Below are 15,184 nucleotides of genomic sequence, written 5' to 3'. Positions count from 1 at the left end.
TGTGTGTGTGTGTGTGTGTGTGTGTGTATTATATATGAGAGAGAGAGGGAGTCTGAATAACTCAAAATGTTTACCACAACAGAATGCAATAGAGATAAGGTAGTAACATACACTGGTATATTATTTAACAATCAAAACAAAGGCCCTAAGTTATCCATAAAGCATGAATGACCTTGCAATTGCTATAGAATGAAAATCACAGATATACAACAACAGATATTTTTTTATTCATTTAGATAAGGATAACAACAGTAAATCTTAATCTGTTGCTTTGCAAGTCAGCACATGAGTTTCCTTTTGGCTACAGAGTAGATGTTATCAAAGAAGACACAAGAACATCATCACATCTGAGCAGTGATCATACATTATTTCTTAGTCTGAACAGTAGCTTCCAAGATGTATTCCTTTCATGACACTTTCCCCAGAAATACATGTATGTATATGTGGTCCTGCAATTGAAAAATTTTAAAAATATCAACACCAGGGATGGCACCAACAAAAGTCATTATCTGTAATAAATATGGACATAAATTGACATTTTCAAACAGATGCATCAAGTAGCATCTTTTATATTTTTTGATGTACCCACGTACTAAATACTATCGACTTTTTTAAATTTAAATTTACTGTTTCGGTTATTTACTATATGCGTGTGTGTGTGTGTGTGATTTTTTCATAAATTAAAAATAAAGTGTGTTAGTGAGCTCTCCATGTTTAACTTAATCAGCTTGTGATCAGAGCTTTATTAAAATACTATTTTCCTAGGGGTAGAATGTGATAAAGAGAAAAAGGAAGTGATCTGGGCTCCACTTAACTGCCAATTTCATTATGATGATTTAATGATGATGCATTTTTCTTTGTACTTTAAGATTATCCTCAATGCTACTTTTCAGCAATTTTATAGAAAAGCATGAGTTTCTTTCATATTTATTTTAGTTGATTTTTGGCTAGTTCTTAAATCTGTGAATGGATGCTATAGTTCTGTTTGGGGTAAATCTTGAGGGATATATCTTCCTGGCTAGTATTTCCAAAATATTTCTTTCACTTTGTTTTCTCTACACACATGTAAAGAATGTAATTTCTTGCATATTTTTACTAGTATGCTTTTCTGCATTTTCTGTTTTCCTCTCCATCTAATCAGTAAAATCTATTTGTTGATTTTCCATATTTTAGTTGTACATTCTCTTTAATTTCTCTGATTATTAGCCAATAGTCTCAATAACAACAAGCAATCTATTACAATTATTATACAGTCATCCTCAATTTTCTCAATTTTTTCCTGCCTAGATTGTTGTTGTGTTGTATTGTATTCTTGCACAGGTGCAGTTTTTATTGGATTGTGGAGTGGCATTTTTAATAATAATTTAAAAAATCATTGTAGAAAGTATTTGATGCTTCGAATTACACTGTCTTCTTTTCCCTAGAGAATTTATTTTCTTTGTGCAGTTAGTGTTGAGACAGAAACATTCTTTCTAGTCAGTGGAGAAAGGATATGGACTTCATCATTTTGGATCCCATGTCTGCTACAGTTATTTCCCTTAAGAGTTTATGATTGGAGCTACAGCTACAGGCAAAAATGTTAGCTGATTTGATTAGCCTGAACTCCAGTAATTTTCCTCTTTTCATTTGGATTTCTCAAGTTTCAGCTCACAGTCTCCCAAGAGCTCAGCTCTCTGTTTTCTTCAGCACACTCATATTATTTTAACAGAGGAACTGAGTACTGGGACCTTTCTTTCTGCTGTTCTTAACCCAAAGATGCTCTTCCTTTTGTTTATTGCCATGAAGATGGTCTTCCATTTGCAAAGAAGCAAATTACGTGGCTCTGATGATTTAGAGAGACTGGGCATGTGCAAGGTGCTCTGATCCCTGCTCCCATGGTCTTAGGTTCCACATGTCTTATAGGGTATTTGAACTGCAGCAAACTTATCTGCTGCTACCAGGAATATACTTTTTTTGTGTGTAGGATAATGCAGCAAATGTGACTTCAGGGGACAACTGGATTTTCTTGAGTAGTCTCCATCTTCTGGATGACTTAGGTCATTGCTATCTTATTCATTCAACTGCTGTAATTATGGTCTCTATTCCAGTGAACCATAAATGTTTACCTCTAAATGAAATATATGTCGTGAAAAATAGAACTACAAAATATACTGGATTTTCACAGTAGGATAATTTACATGTGTTTCTGAACCATGGTTGGATTCTTCATCTTATATTTCTGCTCCTGAACACAGTCTCTTAATTCTTTCTTTCCAGTTCAGTGACTGTTGACAAATGTTTGACACCACATGTAATTTTCCTCACATCTTCTTTGAGGATAATTCATGTTTATGTTATAGCTAATCATTCACCCACTGAAGCCTTCTATTTAAGCTCCATTGTAACCTTTGTATCATTAATATTTTACCAGTGTTTGGCCATGAATTTATTGATTTAAAATTGAAACATAGTTTCAAAATTGATCTTTCTGATATTATATCAAAGTCACATGTAATTTTTAAATTCCTCCAGTTACTTTTTTTTTTTTGGCTACCACAGCATAAGACACTTGGGATATTAAAAGTGAGAGCTATCCAAGAACTAGACTCAGATTTTTGATTGTAACCATCAGTCTACCAGAGATGAACCCTAGAGGGGTGAAAAACAAATAACAGTAACTAAGGGAAATGCAGGGGAGAAGGAAAACAAGGGAATTCAGGATTACATATATTTTATACTGAAAGAAAAATTTTCTTCTGTAAACTGATCAAACTATGAGGTCCTTCTGACATTAGATTGAACAGAAGCCAAATGACACTAGAAGGCTTGTGTGTGTCAACTCTTGAGTTCAGAAAGGTCAGAAATGAAAACTGGCCACGTGCCCCAAAACATCTCTGACACAGGGTAAAAATGCAGGTACAATTGAGTAGAACTGCACTAGGGTAGGGACTTGCAGTGACTTACCTGTAAAGAATGACAAAGAAAGAAATGAGCAACACAAACTCCACTCAAACGACTCTAAATTGAAATAATTACTATATAGGACACATCGACACTATCTCAGGACCTGACTACACAACTTCTGGTCCAGTGCTTCAGTGGAGCCTTAGTTGCCTATTCATACATATTAATAACTGTGATATTGTCTCTCTGGGAGCTTTTACACAAAAGGTTTAGAGACAGTTCTGAATCAGTCCATCCCTCCGGCTGGTGAGTCCCAGTAGTACGCAGAGGCAGTTGCTAAACATATTCAACACTCTTTACACTGTTTTTTTTCCTTCTGTAAGAATTTATCACTAAACTCTCCCCCTGTCCTCTCTCTCTTCCTCCTTCTCCCATATTCCCCTCTTTCTTTCACTGTATGTATGTATGTATGCATGTATGTATCTATGTATCTATGCATGTACATGAAGACAGTATTTTTCTACATCTCTTCCCAGCAAGTTCCTCCTATAGTGATGCAATTACTCCCTCCCAGCATCAGCACCATGGTGACATTCTTAGTCTTTAATAGAAGACCTGGCCACATTCACATAAAAATCAGGTGTACCCAAGATACCTGTTCACTTACAGACCTATATTTTCTTAAGTAAATAAAAGTGAAGGTCATTTTAGACACTTGTACATTTATAGTAGCATTTAAAAAGTTTCCTATTTATTAATATTAATTGAAAATTTGGTTGACAAATTCATAATAATTCAGTTGCACTTATGACAAGAATCCAGCCATGAAGCATGTAAAAATGGAAACACTGTTTGTGTAATGTTTCTGAGCAAGAGAGATATAGAGAACTTTGCCTAAGTGGGGAGGTGGATAAGGGTTGATATGACAGGTCTATTGTTACATATGGAGACGGGCATTAAAACCAAAATTACAAATAAGGAGGGCCACAGACATGGAAAGGGCCTTAGTGGTATATTAGAATTAGGGATATACTGATGACTTCCTGGGTTCCTATATCTACCCCCTAGTTATTCCATGAATGACTCAATACAGGATACTGAAAAGGTTAACTGCAGGCTCCACCACCTAGATTTTGTTGCTGGCTTTTGCATTATTTCATCTTGACTAACTCATTTTCATAAATTGAGATTGCACAGGATGGTTTATTCTTCTGTCAGCATTCTTTCTGTCATGTGAAATGTGACTTTAAATGGACATATTAATTTCCACATTATAATAAAAGTTACAATTGATTCAAAGTTGAAAACTTCCTTGAGATGCCAAGGTAGGTGACTCCAAAGGCTTCCACTGACACTTGGTGGTACTAGATGGAACTACACTCTTTTTTACAAATTTCTTGAAATGGTTAATACTTTATATGAATGTAGATGAGAGATTGTCTTCTTAAGTGTCTCAATGCATATTCTATATATAGCTGCAAATTAGAAAAGAATAAAGTTGTAATATCTCATTAGAATATCTATAAGACAATGTGTAAATACCTACACTGCTGATCTATGCTTCAATTTTGTGTTTTAGATAATTCTTATTTTCACTGAACACAATGAAAGTTTCTACAATAAATCATGTTTTCTCTCTTTGATACTACATTAGCACAATGAGACTGTAATTGTTAATTTTTAAATGTTTTTAATTGAAATAGAATTACATAACTTTCCCTCTCCCTTTCCTCTCTTCAGCCCCTCTCAGCCACCCTCCCTTGTGTCCCTCCCAAGCCTCCTACCCTTCAAGTTGATAGCCTCTTTTATTTATTATTGTTACGTGTGTGTATGTGTTTAGTTATGCATGTGTGTGTATTTATGCATGTGTGTATTTATGCATGTGTACATTTATTCATGTGTGTATTTATTCATGTGTATGTGTGTTCTCCTGAGTTCATTTTTGTATGTATGTATGTATGTATGTATGTATGTATGTATGTATGTATGATTTCAAGGCTGACCACTCTGAATGGACTACAAATAAGGGGGCTTATCCCTGAGAAAGGCAAAGAGTGTTCATAAATGAAGGAGGGTCCCAGACCCAGATCTGACTAGACTTGTGGATCTGTAGACAGCAGTGAGTCTAGGAAAGAGATGGCAACTCATCCAGGAAAGATGGAAAGATAGGTGGTACATGAAGATGGTGTGTTTGCTGGTTCTGTGTATGAAACCGAGCTTGTGGATTTGCAGGTGGCTGAGTGCTAGGAGAAGGAGAGAAAGAGAAGAAACAATTTACCTGGGAAAGGTGGATCATGCACAAGTTTTCTTACACAACTTCAGCTCCTAGGAGGTTTGAAGTTTTCTAGAAGTCCACTTCTAATAAATACCAAAAAGAAATGAAATTATGAGTCCAAGAGATGTGTGCTGCCATGTTAACTGTTTCACCATTCATATCTGTCAAGAAATAGGGATAACCAAAGTGCCCAATAATCGAGGGATGAATGAAGAAAATGTTACATAAGCAAAATGAAATGCTACAAAGGCTCCAAAAATCCTTTATTTTCAACAATACGGATGGAGCTTGAGATTGTAATTTTAGTTGAAATAAGCAATGGACATAAAGACAAGTTTACATGGTCTCATTCATATGAGTAATCTGAAAAAAAAAACTCAGATGATCTCATAATCAAGGAGACTAGGATAGCACCTACAGGAGCTAAGAAGATACGGTAACAGTGAATGAGGAAATATCGATCCATGTTTACTAGTCATAGCTGGGGAAGAGGGACGTTCAGGTGAACTTGTGCATAGCAGGACATTAACAGGGAGCTATAATGTACTCTAATTTTTAAAAATTACGAGAAAAAATTATAAAGTTTTACCATAAATAGCAGCTATGTGAGTGAACAGATACACTTGTATTATTTTAACCATTATACAATAATACATATATTTAAAATACTGCACTCCCCCATTATTACATATAGTTATCAACTTGTACTTATCGGTTTCAAATAAGGTAAATTCATAAAAGATATTGTCATACAAAAATTTTCAGAAAGATGTTATTATGTTGCAACTATTTTTATGGATTTTTTTATCTTCAGAGACAATTCTGTAAATTGTGATAAAAATCTATAACATAAAATATACCAGCTTAAACTTTTTGTGTTTCTGCTGTTTTTGTTTTTGGGTCTACATATGTAGCCCAGGCTGTCCTGAAACTTGCAATCTTCCTGCCTTGTCCTTTTGTATGTTGGGAACCCTGAGACTAATGCTTTATGCACTTATGATATTTGTCTTAGCTACTGTTTCATTGCTATGAAGAGACACCATAACCAAGACAACTTTTGTGAGGAACAACGTCTAACACTGGGGCTGGCTTACAGGTTCAGAGGTTCAGTCCATTGGCATCAAGGTGGGAGCATGACAGTGTCTAGGCAGACATATCACTGGGGAAGCTGAGAGTTCTACATCTTGTTCCAAAGGCAAACAGGAGAAGACTGACTGGTTTCCAGAAAGCTAGAAGTAAGGTCTCAAAGCCCACCCCCACAGTGACACACTTTCTCCAACAAAACCACACAAATGTCAACAAAGCTACACCACCTAGTGCCACTCCATGGGCCAAGCATATTCAAACCACCACGATACTTAACAAGCAAGTGAGATGCCACACATTCACTGATTTTCTGTGTGTTTCACTGGGGGCTCTGGTAGATGGATACAATCCCACTAGATTCCAGTAGTAGGAAGATTACCTGGGAACTCCATTTTCCATCTATCTGCTTGTAGTCCCACCTACCACTCTACCAAACATCTGCATCCCACTGTTACCCTCTCGAAGAACCTGGAAGTCTCCAGACACACTTCCCCTTCTGTCTGCCTGCCTGCCATTCACACCACCCACAACCTTGCTGGGGATCCCATTTCATGTAGAGTCTGACCAGACTGTCACATATCTCTAAGACTACCCTAGATTTCCACAGGCAAACCAAGAGTGGCCCCAAGATTGAACACCAAATACCATTCAGTCATTTACACCCTGAGAAGTGGAGATAATATTAAACAGAGATACAAATAATTACCCCAAAAGGGAAAGAACAAATCTCCAAAGCAAGAAACACTTCTACAGATCTAGTTCTAGGTGCTTAGTACCAGCCCAGCCCTGCTACAGTCACCTGACTTCATCCTTTCTGCTATATTTCCATCTTCTAGCCAACTGTATATCTTGCACTGAGACTCATCCTAGTGAGTCCATCTAATTCTACCCATCACAAACCCTCCACAATACTAGAATCTAGCCTAGGCCCCACATTCAGTGTCCAGGCCTATTATGGTGAACCACACTCATGTGATCACCAGGCTTCAGACTTGGGCACACATCCCATGTGCCAGTCCAGGCTTTCTGTGCCCACTCAACTTCATCCTTTACATGCTGAATACAACTCCCAGATCCAGTCTGTCACCAAATAATTTATACCATGGCCCAGTGCACTAAGTGTTCCTGATCCTACTCATATTGTACTTTTCTTAGATCTAGCCCAGGTCCAATATCCAGTTCACAGGCATTATCTAGTAAGCCCCTACCCACATAGTCTTCATACTCCTGGTTTGGACTAGAATTCACATACTGAGTGCCAGCCAAGCCCCCTTTGTCCACCTGATTTCTTCCCTCCCAGGCAGGCCTTATCCACCATAACTTGAAGGTCCTATGTTAATTTTCATCCCTCTCTATGTCCACATCAGACACAAAACCAACAGAAGTCTACAGTCTCAGCTCTTCAGTCTCAGGGTGAATGGGTTAAGAAACTAAATTCATCTTTCTGTTTTCTTTTTTAAAAAATACACTTTAGCTTTAAAAAATAGGTGCAACTGTAGAGTGAAAGGATTGACAAAAAAAAATATATATATATATATATTTTAATCAAATGGGACCTGGAACCAAGCAGACTAAAACAAATCAGAAGAAATAAAGGAGGCATTATTTTAATAAAGGGCACATTTAACAAAAGAAAACATTACAACCTAAACATACATGCACCCAACTCTATAGTGCCAACTTCATAAGGGAACTAATAACATTAAAGACACAGAATGACATAAATGTTGCAGGATACTTGATCATACTGTGAACCCTGAGATTGTGTTATGGTGTGGCTCAGCCCTTAGCTCATACCTTTAATCCCAGAGAATTAGAAAGATATGGAAGATTAGCACATGTTACTAAAGTTAGTACAAGGGCAAGCAGAGCAATTCAAGGGAGGCAGATAAAGAGAAGCTAGAGTTAATTAGCCTGGAAAGGAGTTTTGAGCCAGAGGAACTGAGATGACCAGCCAGCCAGAGTCATATCCATATGACTAGTTTTCAATAGGAGAAATAGAAATGGCTATAAAATATCTCAAAAGATGTCCATCATCTTTAGTAATTAGAGAAATAAAAATTAAAACAACTTTGAGATTTCATCTCACCCCTGTAAAAATGTCTAAGGTCAAAAAAACCACTCAGAACCAGTGCTGGAGAGACTGTGAAGAAATAGGGCTCTCATTTATCGTGGCTCAAATTGAAAACTGGTGTAGCCACTCTTGAAATCAATGTGGAGAATTTTTTCACAGGCTAAAATAAATCTACCATATGACCCAGCTGTACATCTCCTTGGCTTATACCCAAGAACTCAATATCCTACTTCATAGATACTTGCTTGGACATGTTCATTGCCACTCTATTTATAATGGCTAGGGAAGGCAAACAACCATTTTAATGTCCTTCAACTGATGAATGAATAATGAAAATGTGGTCATATGCACTATAGGATATTCTTTATCTGTAAAAAAAAAGATAATGAAATTTGCAGATAAACAATGGAAATTGAAAATGTTATACTGAGTCATGTAGATTCAGAAAGACAAGAGGCACATATCTTCCCTCCTTTTCTTTCCTTGTTTTAAATATTCAGATGTGAGTGTATAAGCTGGAGTAGCCACAGAAACCAAGAAGGTAAAACTGGACCATGGGATAAGGGAGTGCTAAAGAGAGAAATAAAGGGATCCAGGTGCTATGAAGGGGAAAATGGAAGAAATGTGGGTGAGGCAGGAGGGTGTGTATATTGAATAAGAGAGAGGGAAGAAGGATAAGTGGCATCAAGAATATTTGAAAATCTCATGAAGAATCATATTATTCCATATTTTCCTGAAATTACATGACGTGTGTATTAGTATATATGTATACGTTCAATAAAATTATGCTACTTAGAGTGATAATGCTCCCCTTAATAATCATAGACTGACACATACCCCATTACCAGACATGGGAAATTTTTTTGAGTTGTTGGCCCAGTATGTCCAAAAGACTCCCCAAAACAATATGGCTGTATCTGCTCTTGGTTGCCTCCTAGAAGTTGAGCATAAATTTCTATTTCTGAAGACACTGTGCACTTTAAACTCAAGGCTCAAAAGAGTCAAACTGAATATGATACAGTGTCTCTTCTCTGAGGACTGTTGCCAAGGAAGGGAAGAAACCAATAATCCTACACAGCTGTGATGCCTATAAATATGAACCATTACAGTGACCATAATGGTAAGATATCCCTACAGGTACAAGAGTGGCATTCATATCTTGGCAGTAACAAAAGATATCTAATTGGATTTTAAGGTCTACTCAACAGGAAGGAAATCAGGCCGAGTAGTGTAAACATAGTCAAATACCTGGGGCTGTTGAGGTCATGAATAGAAAGGAACCCACTACTACCACCATCCTAAGCTAGTATAATTTCTAAGTCTAAACACTTCTCCATGAACTCACAAATATGTATAGCTATCACCCCTTATGAAAGAAGCTTCTCTTTGGAACAAAGAAGACCATTAGTGAAAGCTACAACTGGTTAAAATACAAAGAACAGTGATCATAAAGTTCTCAGGACAAACTGGCACATCAACAGCACAAACCCCATACCTAAAGCTGAGGAGATATTTGTCAAGAGCAGTGTAAAAAATGCAATGCTGTAATATGCTGTGCTATTGCATCCTAAAATGACAGGGAAGCTATATCAATGATGATTTGTCCATATGGATGCCTAAATAAGACATGAAGAATGGCAATAGCATTATATATGTCAACAGGAAGGGGAAGACATCACAGATTTTCACCCCTAGAAAAGAACTACAGGCAGGTATGCTCTACTAGACAGAACTAGTCTTCCACTGGGTTGAGCCCACAATTGATTATCTAATGCAATGTGATCCCCCAAAATATATCCAAGAACATTAGACACACTTGACATGTCACATTGATATATTTATGCATATGTATAATAATAATTAAAGTAAGAGAAGCAATGAATTTGAGGAGCAGGGGCATGTGGCAGGAATTGGAGGGGACAATGAGTGGGAAAGTATTTAATTAAAAATTAATTCAACAAACAGAGATAACCTACATCTTCCACAGAGATGGTTCCGGTGAAAATTAAAGAGTTAATGTAACTAGAGTATGTGATCAAAGAACACTGTCCATAAAGATAAAAGCAGATGTTTTGCCAGGAGCTCTCAGAGGGGCATGACATTGCTGTTGCTAATGGTTACAGTGACACTGGATGCTTTCAATAGGAGTAGGGAAAAAAAAAAAAACATGACAGGTGGAAGACATTGTGGAGATTTCAAGCATTGGTCACTGGGGAAAAGAGAGGATATTACATTTCAGAGAAATATTAAATCTGAGTAAAGGCTTGAATCTAGTTTTGGATGAGTTTGGCATGCTGTAGAAGAAGAAAATGGTTACTATTGTACCTTTTGGTCTTGAAAGAGTGAGTAAACAAACTCACATGTGCACAGATCAGGAAACATACCTATAGGGTTGTGTGTCATTAACAGGCCATTTAGAAACAGGTCCTGACAATGTGGAATGTTTACACAAGCAAGGCCAGGGCAATGAGGAGTGGAGCTACCTTACTATGTATAAGAAAAATGGTGAAAGTTCAAGAGAAGCAAGGCCTTGTGGGTAAGCAAAGTCATAATCTATAAATATTTGAATGGGCATAATACAAACACTACCCTTATTTTTTAGTGGCAGAATAATACAACCTAACATAAAGCTCTAACATAAACTGCTCCAGGACTCTCCTGACAATATTCTTTATTGATTTTTCCCTTTTGTTAACCTCTACTGTAATAATGTGTAATGATTAATGCTGAATTTCAATTTTACAGCATTTAGAATCACCAGAGACAAGCCTCTGGGCAAAGTGTTTGTGAGGGAGTTTCTTTTTTTAAAAATTTTTTATTAGATATTTTCTTTATTTACATTTCAAATGTTATCCCCTTTCCTAGTTTCCCCTCCTAAAACCCCCTATCCCTTACCCCTTCCCCCCTCCCCCCTGCTCCCCAATTCACCCACTCCTGCTTTCTGGCCCTGGCAGTTCCCTATACTGGGGCATAGAACCTTCACAGGACCAAGGGCCTCTCCTCCCATTGATGACCGACAAGGCCATCCTCTGTTACATATGCAGCTAGAACCATGAGTCCCACCATGTGTTTTCTTTGATTGGTGGTATAGTCCCAGGTAGCTCTGGAGGTAATTATGTTAATTGAGATGAGAATGCCTATCTTAATATGGTCGGCAACAGTCTATGCTTTTTTTTTTTCATATATTTTGATCATCTCTCATTCTTTCATTCTCTCTCTCTCTCTCTCTCTCTCTCTCTCTCTCTCTTACACACACACACACACACATACTCCAAAAAGAAAAACAAATCTATAGTTTTGTTTTGCCCAGTGCTCCTGGGCATAGAGCCTACACTGGAGTATTGTTGATATAACCAGTGTCACCCTATTAAAATGGCTTTTTGGTCAGTTGTTGGATTTAGTGGTCCCTTCCCCTCTCAGTGCTGGGACCCTCTCTGCCTTCAACCTATCTCTGTGCTGCCACAGTCTCTGAGTTGGCATGTGCATCAATCCTGCTTTGTCTGGAATATACTGTATCCTTGGAGTGATCCAGCATCTCCCTACCTTATAATCTTTCTCCCTCTACTTCATTCACGTAGATCCCTGAGCCTTCCTGAGAGGGGTTTGATGAAGACATCCCTTTTAGGAATGAGTGTTGCAATGAGTATGTCACTCAGCACACTGTCTAGTTTGGGTCTCTGTTAGTTACCATCCACTGCAAAAAGAAGTGTCTCTGATACAGGTTGAGCAATGCCATCATCAATAGGTATAGCACTATGTCATGACACTAAGATAGAAAACACAGCAGTCTTCTTCTTTGCTCAACATACTAAATATAGAAACGCTTGCATTTACATATGGCTCATTGAGAGTCATTACTGATAACCTAGAATGTCTTCATAATATAGGGACCAATGGCAAGTGATACAGAATGACAGAAATATGTGAGAATCTTATGGATTTAGCCAGAGATGAAAAGACTGGGAGAACAGGCATAACAGTGGTCTTTAAATACTTTAAATTCATTATAGCTACTGTTCAATGTTGCCCCTTAACTGCAGAAGATACAGTGAAATCCTGGTTTCTATTGTTTCAGACAGTGGCTTTCTTTGTATACATGCTTTTAAATTTTTTGTTTTATGTGCATGACTTTTTTCCTGAATGTATTTCTGTATACCATGCATATCTGATGCCTGGGGAGGCCAAAGGAGGGCACAGATCCCCAGGAACTGGAGTTACAGACAGTTCTAAACCACTGCCACATGGGTGCTGGGAATCTATCCTTGGTCCTCTTAAAGAGCAGCTGATACTTTGGCCACTGAGCCAACTTTACAGGTGCCAAAGGTGATCCTTTTTGGAAATTGGGTCATTGGAGATGTAATTTGTGAAGATGAAGTTACACTGTACTAGGGTGAACCTGTAACCCCACATGAATATGATCTTGTAAGAAGATGACTGTGCAAAAATCTAGACAAGGGAGAGCATCATGTGACCACTGAGGCAGAGATTGGAACTACACATGTAAAGTTTGCAGACTCAACCATAACTACCATCAGACCACACCTTAAAGCTAGGAGGAAGCAAGGGAGATCTTCCAAACAGGCTTGGGGGCTAGGAGAACTAACTGCATGTTCTTTTCTGGGTCTAATTTGCACAGTTTAGCATATATTAAAAAGGTCCCAGCAATATTATTTGGTATTCATTTTTCTTATTATAATCCATAAGCATGTGCTTTCCAGTTGCTAAGATATGTATAGTTCAAATATTTATGTAAAATAATATATTTGGCAGTATCACCTTCAAGGGGAAGCATTGGAGTGTATCCTAATTAAGGCCACCTGATGCTTTGGCTGTCACCTTGCTGAAGTTAAAGGATTGAGTGAAGTATTCAAAAACTAAATCTTCCAAAGTATAAATATTTTCTTAAATTTCATGTTGGGAGGTGAGAGCTAATTTCAGCCTTAGCAACTAGTGGATGTATTTTTGCCAGGATACGAAAATTCTAATGGTAGATTGTTGAACTTCAGGCCAGTTTTGCCTCTTTCTCATCCACTCTGCCCTTGGGAGAAGCCACAACTTCTGTGTTCTGCTGTTAAATTTACTAGGGGCTTCTTTTAAAAAGCCATATTCTGTATTATCTCTCTGTAGGCTCCTTCTCCTTGGCTAGGAATCTTCCTTCCCAGCAGCTCATCTTGTGCTGTTCTGGGAAGCTTTGGTTTTGGTCTATTTTGGTCTATTTTATGTGTGTGTGTGTGTGTGTATGTATGTATGTATGTATGTGTATGTATGTATGCATGTATGTATGTGTGTATGTATGTATGTGTGTATGTATGTTTGTATGCATGTATGTATGTATGTATATATATGTATGTATGTTTGTATGTATGTATATGTATTATGTATGTATGCATTTAAAGAGGCCAGACTAGCCTGACTTTTTTCTGCTTTTTACCCAGGCCTTTTCTGGCTGTAAGCTTGGCTTCTAACTGCTGTCAGTTGAGCACCATTTTGTAGAAGTTAAGCTTTGGTTCTTCCTCCCAGTCCCTCCCAGAAATAAGACACAGACTCAAAATATATTGGAAAATACCTTGGCCATATAGCTAGGCTCTAATCTGACTACATCATAACCAAAATAACACAATTATTTTAACCTACATCTTGCCACATGGCTAGTTACCTGTGCCATGCATCCTTCTCCTCACATCTTTTCCCCTGGACCTCTCACCTGGCTCTATCCCAGAATTCTTTTTCCTCCTGGGTGTTCCACTTCTATTTCCTGCTTTAGCCATAGGCCTAAGGTTTTTTAATTGACAGGTAATGCATGCATACAATACACAAGATACTCCTTCTATAGTAGATGATTGTCAAAAATAAGTTCTTACTCGGGCACTTAAATGCCACTACTTAAAGTTACCAATCACAGCGTCATTTCCATGACAACCCTAACAGGCTAAGGATACCCTGAAAACACATTCACAGTTCCATTTACTGGAATTCATTAGCAGAAGAAGCTAGCACTCTATGCAGGCATAGATTTCGAAACTGGTGGTTTTGAAATTTGTATGTGTCAGACAGGTGGAGGGCACAGTGTGCAGTAATTGATATTCTTTCCATAAAAAGCAGTTGAGTGGGCCGCACAGCATTAAAGAAGGAAGGTTCCACAGTGTGGTAAGGAGGCCAAGCAGGTCAGATTTCAGCGTGATGTTCAGTGGCCATTGAGAGTAATAAAGAGAGAATTGGAGCCTAGAATTTAAATATACTCTATTACTACCTCTTCGTTTTCAAAAGTGGAGACAAACTAAGTGGTGAAGGACACAATTATCACTTGGAACTTACTACTATTTATACTTTGTGAGTTATTAACAGGTCCAATAAATGTTTTTGTCTCAATTTTCTCACACACAAATATGCCTGGTGTCTTCCTGTAAGATTTTCCCAAATAGCACAATATAAGTACATGAACGATTTGGCTAAGTATTTGACAAAAGGTGGGGTTGAGTTAAGGTGAGGTAGTAGTAGGCTAGTTTGTTTGTTTGTTTGTTTGTTTGTTTTTCTTTCCAATAGTTAATATTTTCTTCTTCTGGTTGTCCACAATGCAAATTTGTGGAAAGACATGGATCAAGGTCATGAATGAGGTGATTATAACTGTTCTTTGAAGATTACTAATTCTAATTCTCCTCATTCAACTACAACTCATCAAGTTTTTATTTTAATTTTGGCAGAGTTGTATTATGTAGCCCTAACTGACTTGGACCTCAGTGTGTAAATCAGGCTAATCTTAAACTCATAGAGATCTGCCTGCCTCTGCCTCTGCCTCTGCCTCTGCCTCTGCCTCTGCCTCTGCCTCTGCCTCTGCCTCTGCCTCTGCCTCTGCCTCTGCCTCTGCC

General features: G+C 37.8%; 1 protein-coding gene across 2 annotated transcripts in view; it reads left to right on the top strand.

Moving 5' to 3' along the window:
* The window catches only part of Hcrtr2 (hypocretin receptor 2), a 98,051-nt gene that overhangs the window by 44,418 nt on the left and 38,449 nt on the right, over positions 1 to 15,184 (top strand). The gene's annotated exons all lie outside the window — the stretch shown is intronic.

Source organism: Mus caroli, chromosome 9 (assembly GCF_900094665.2).
Source record: "Mus caroli chromosome 9, CAROLI_EIJ_v1.1, whole genome shotgun sequence".
Classification (NCBI taxonomy): Eukaryota; Metazoa; Chordata; class Mammalia; order Rodentia; family Muridae; genus Mus; species Mus caroli.
Note: the sequence above shows the minus strand (reverse complement) of the source record. Positions and strands in the feature narration are given on the sequence as shown.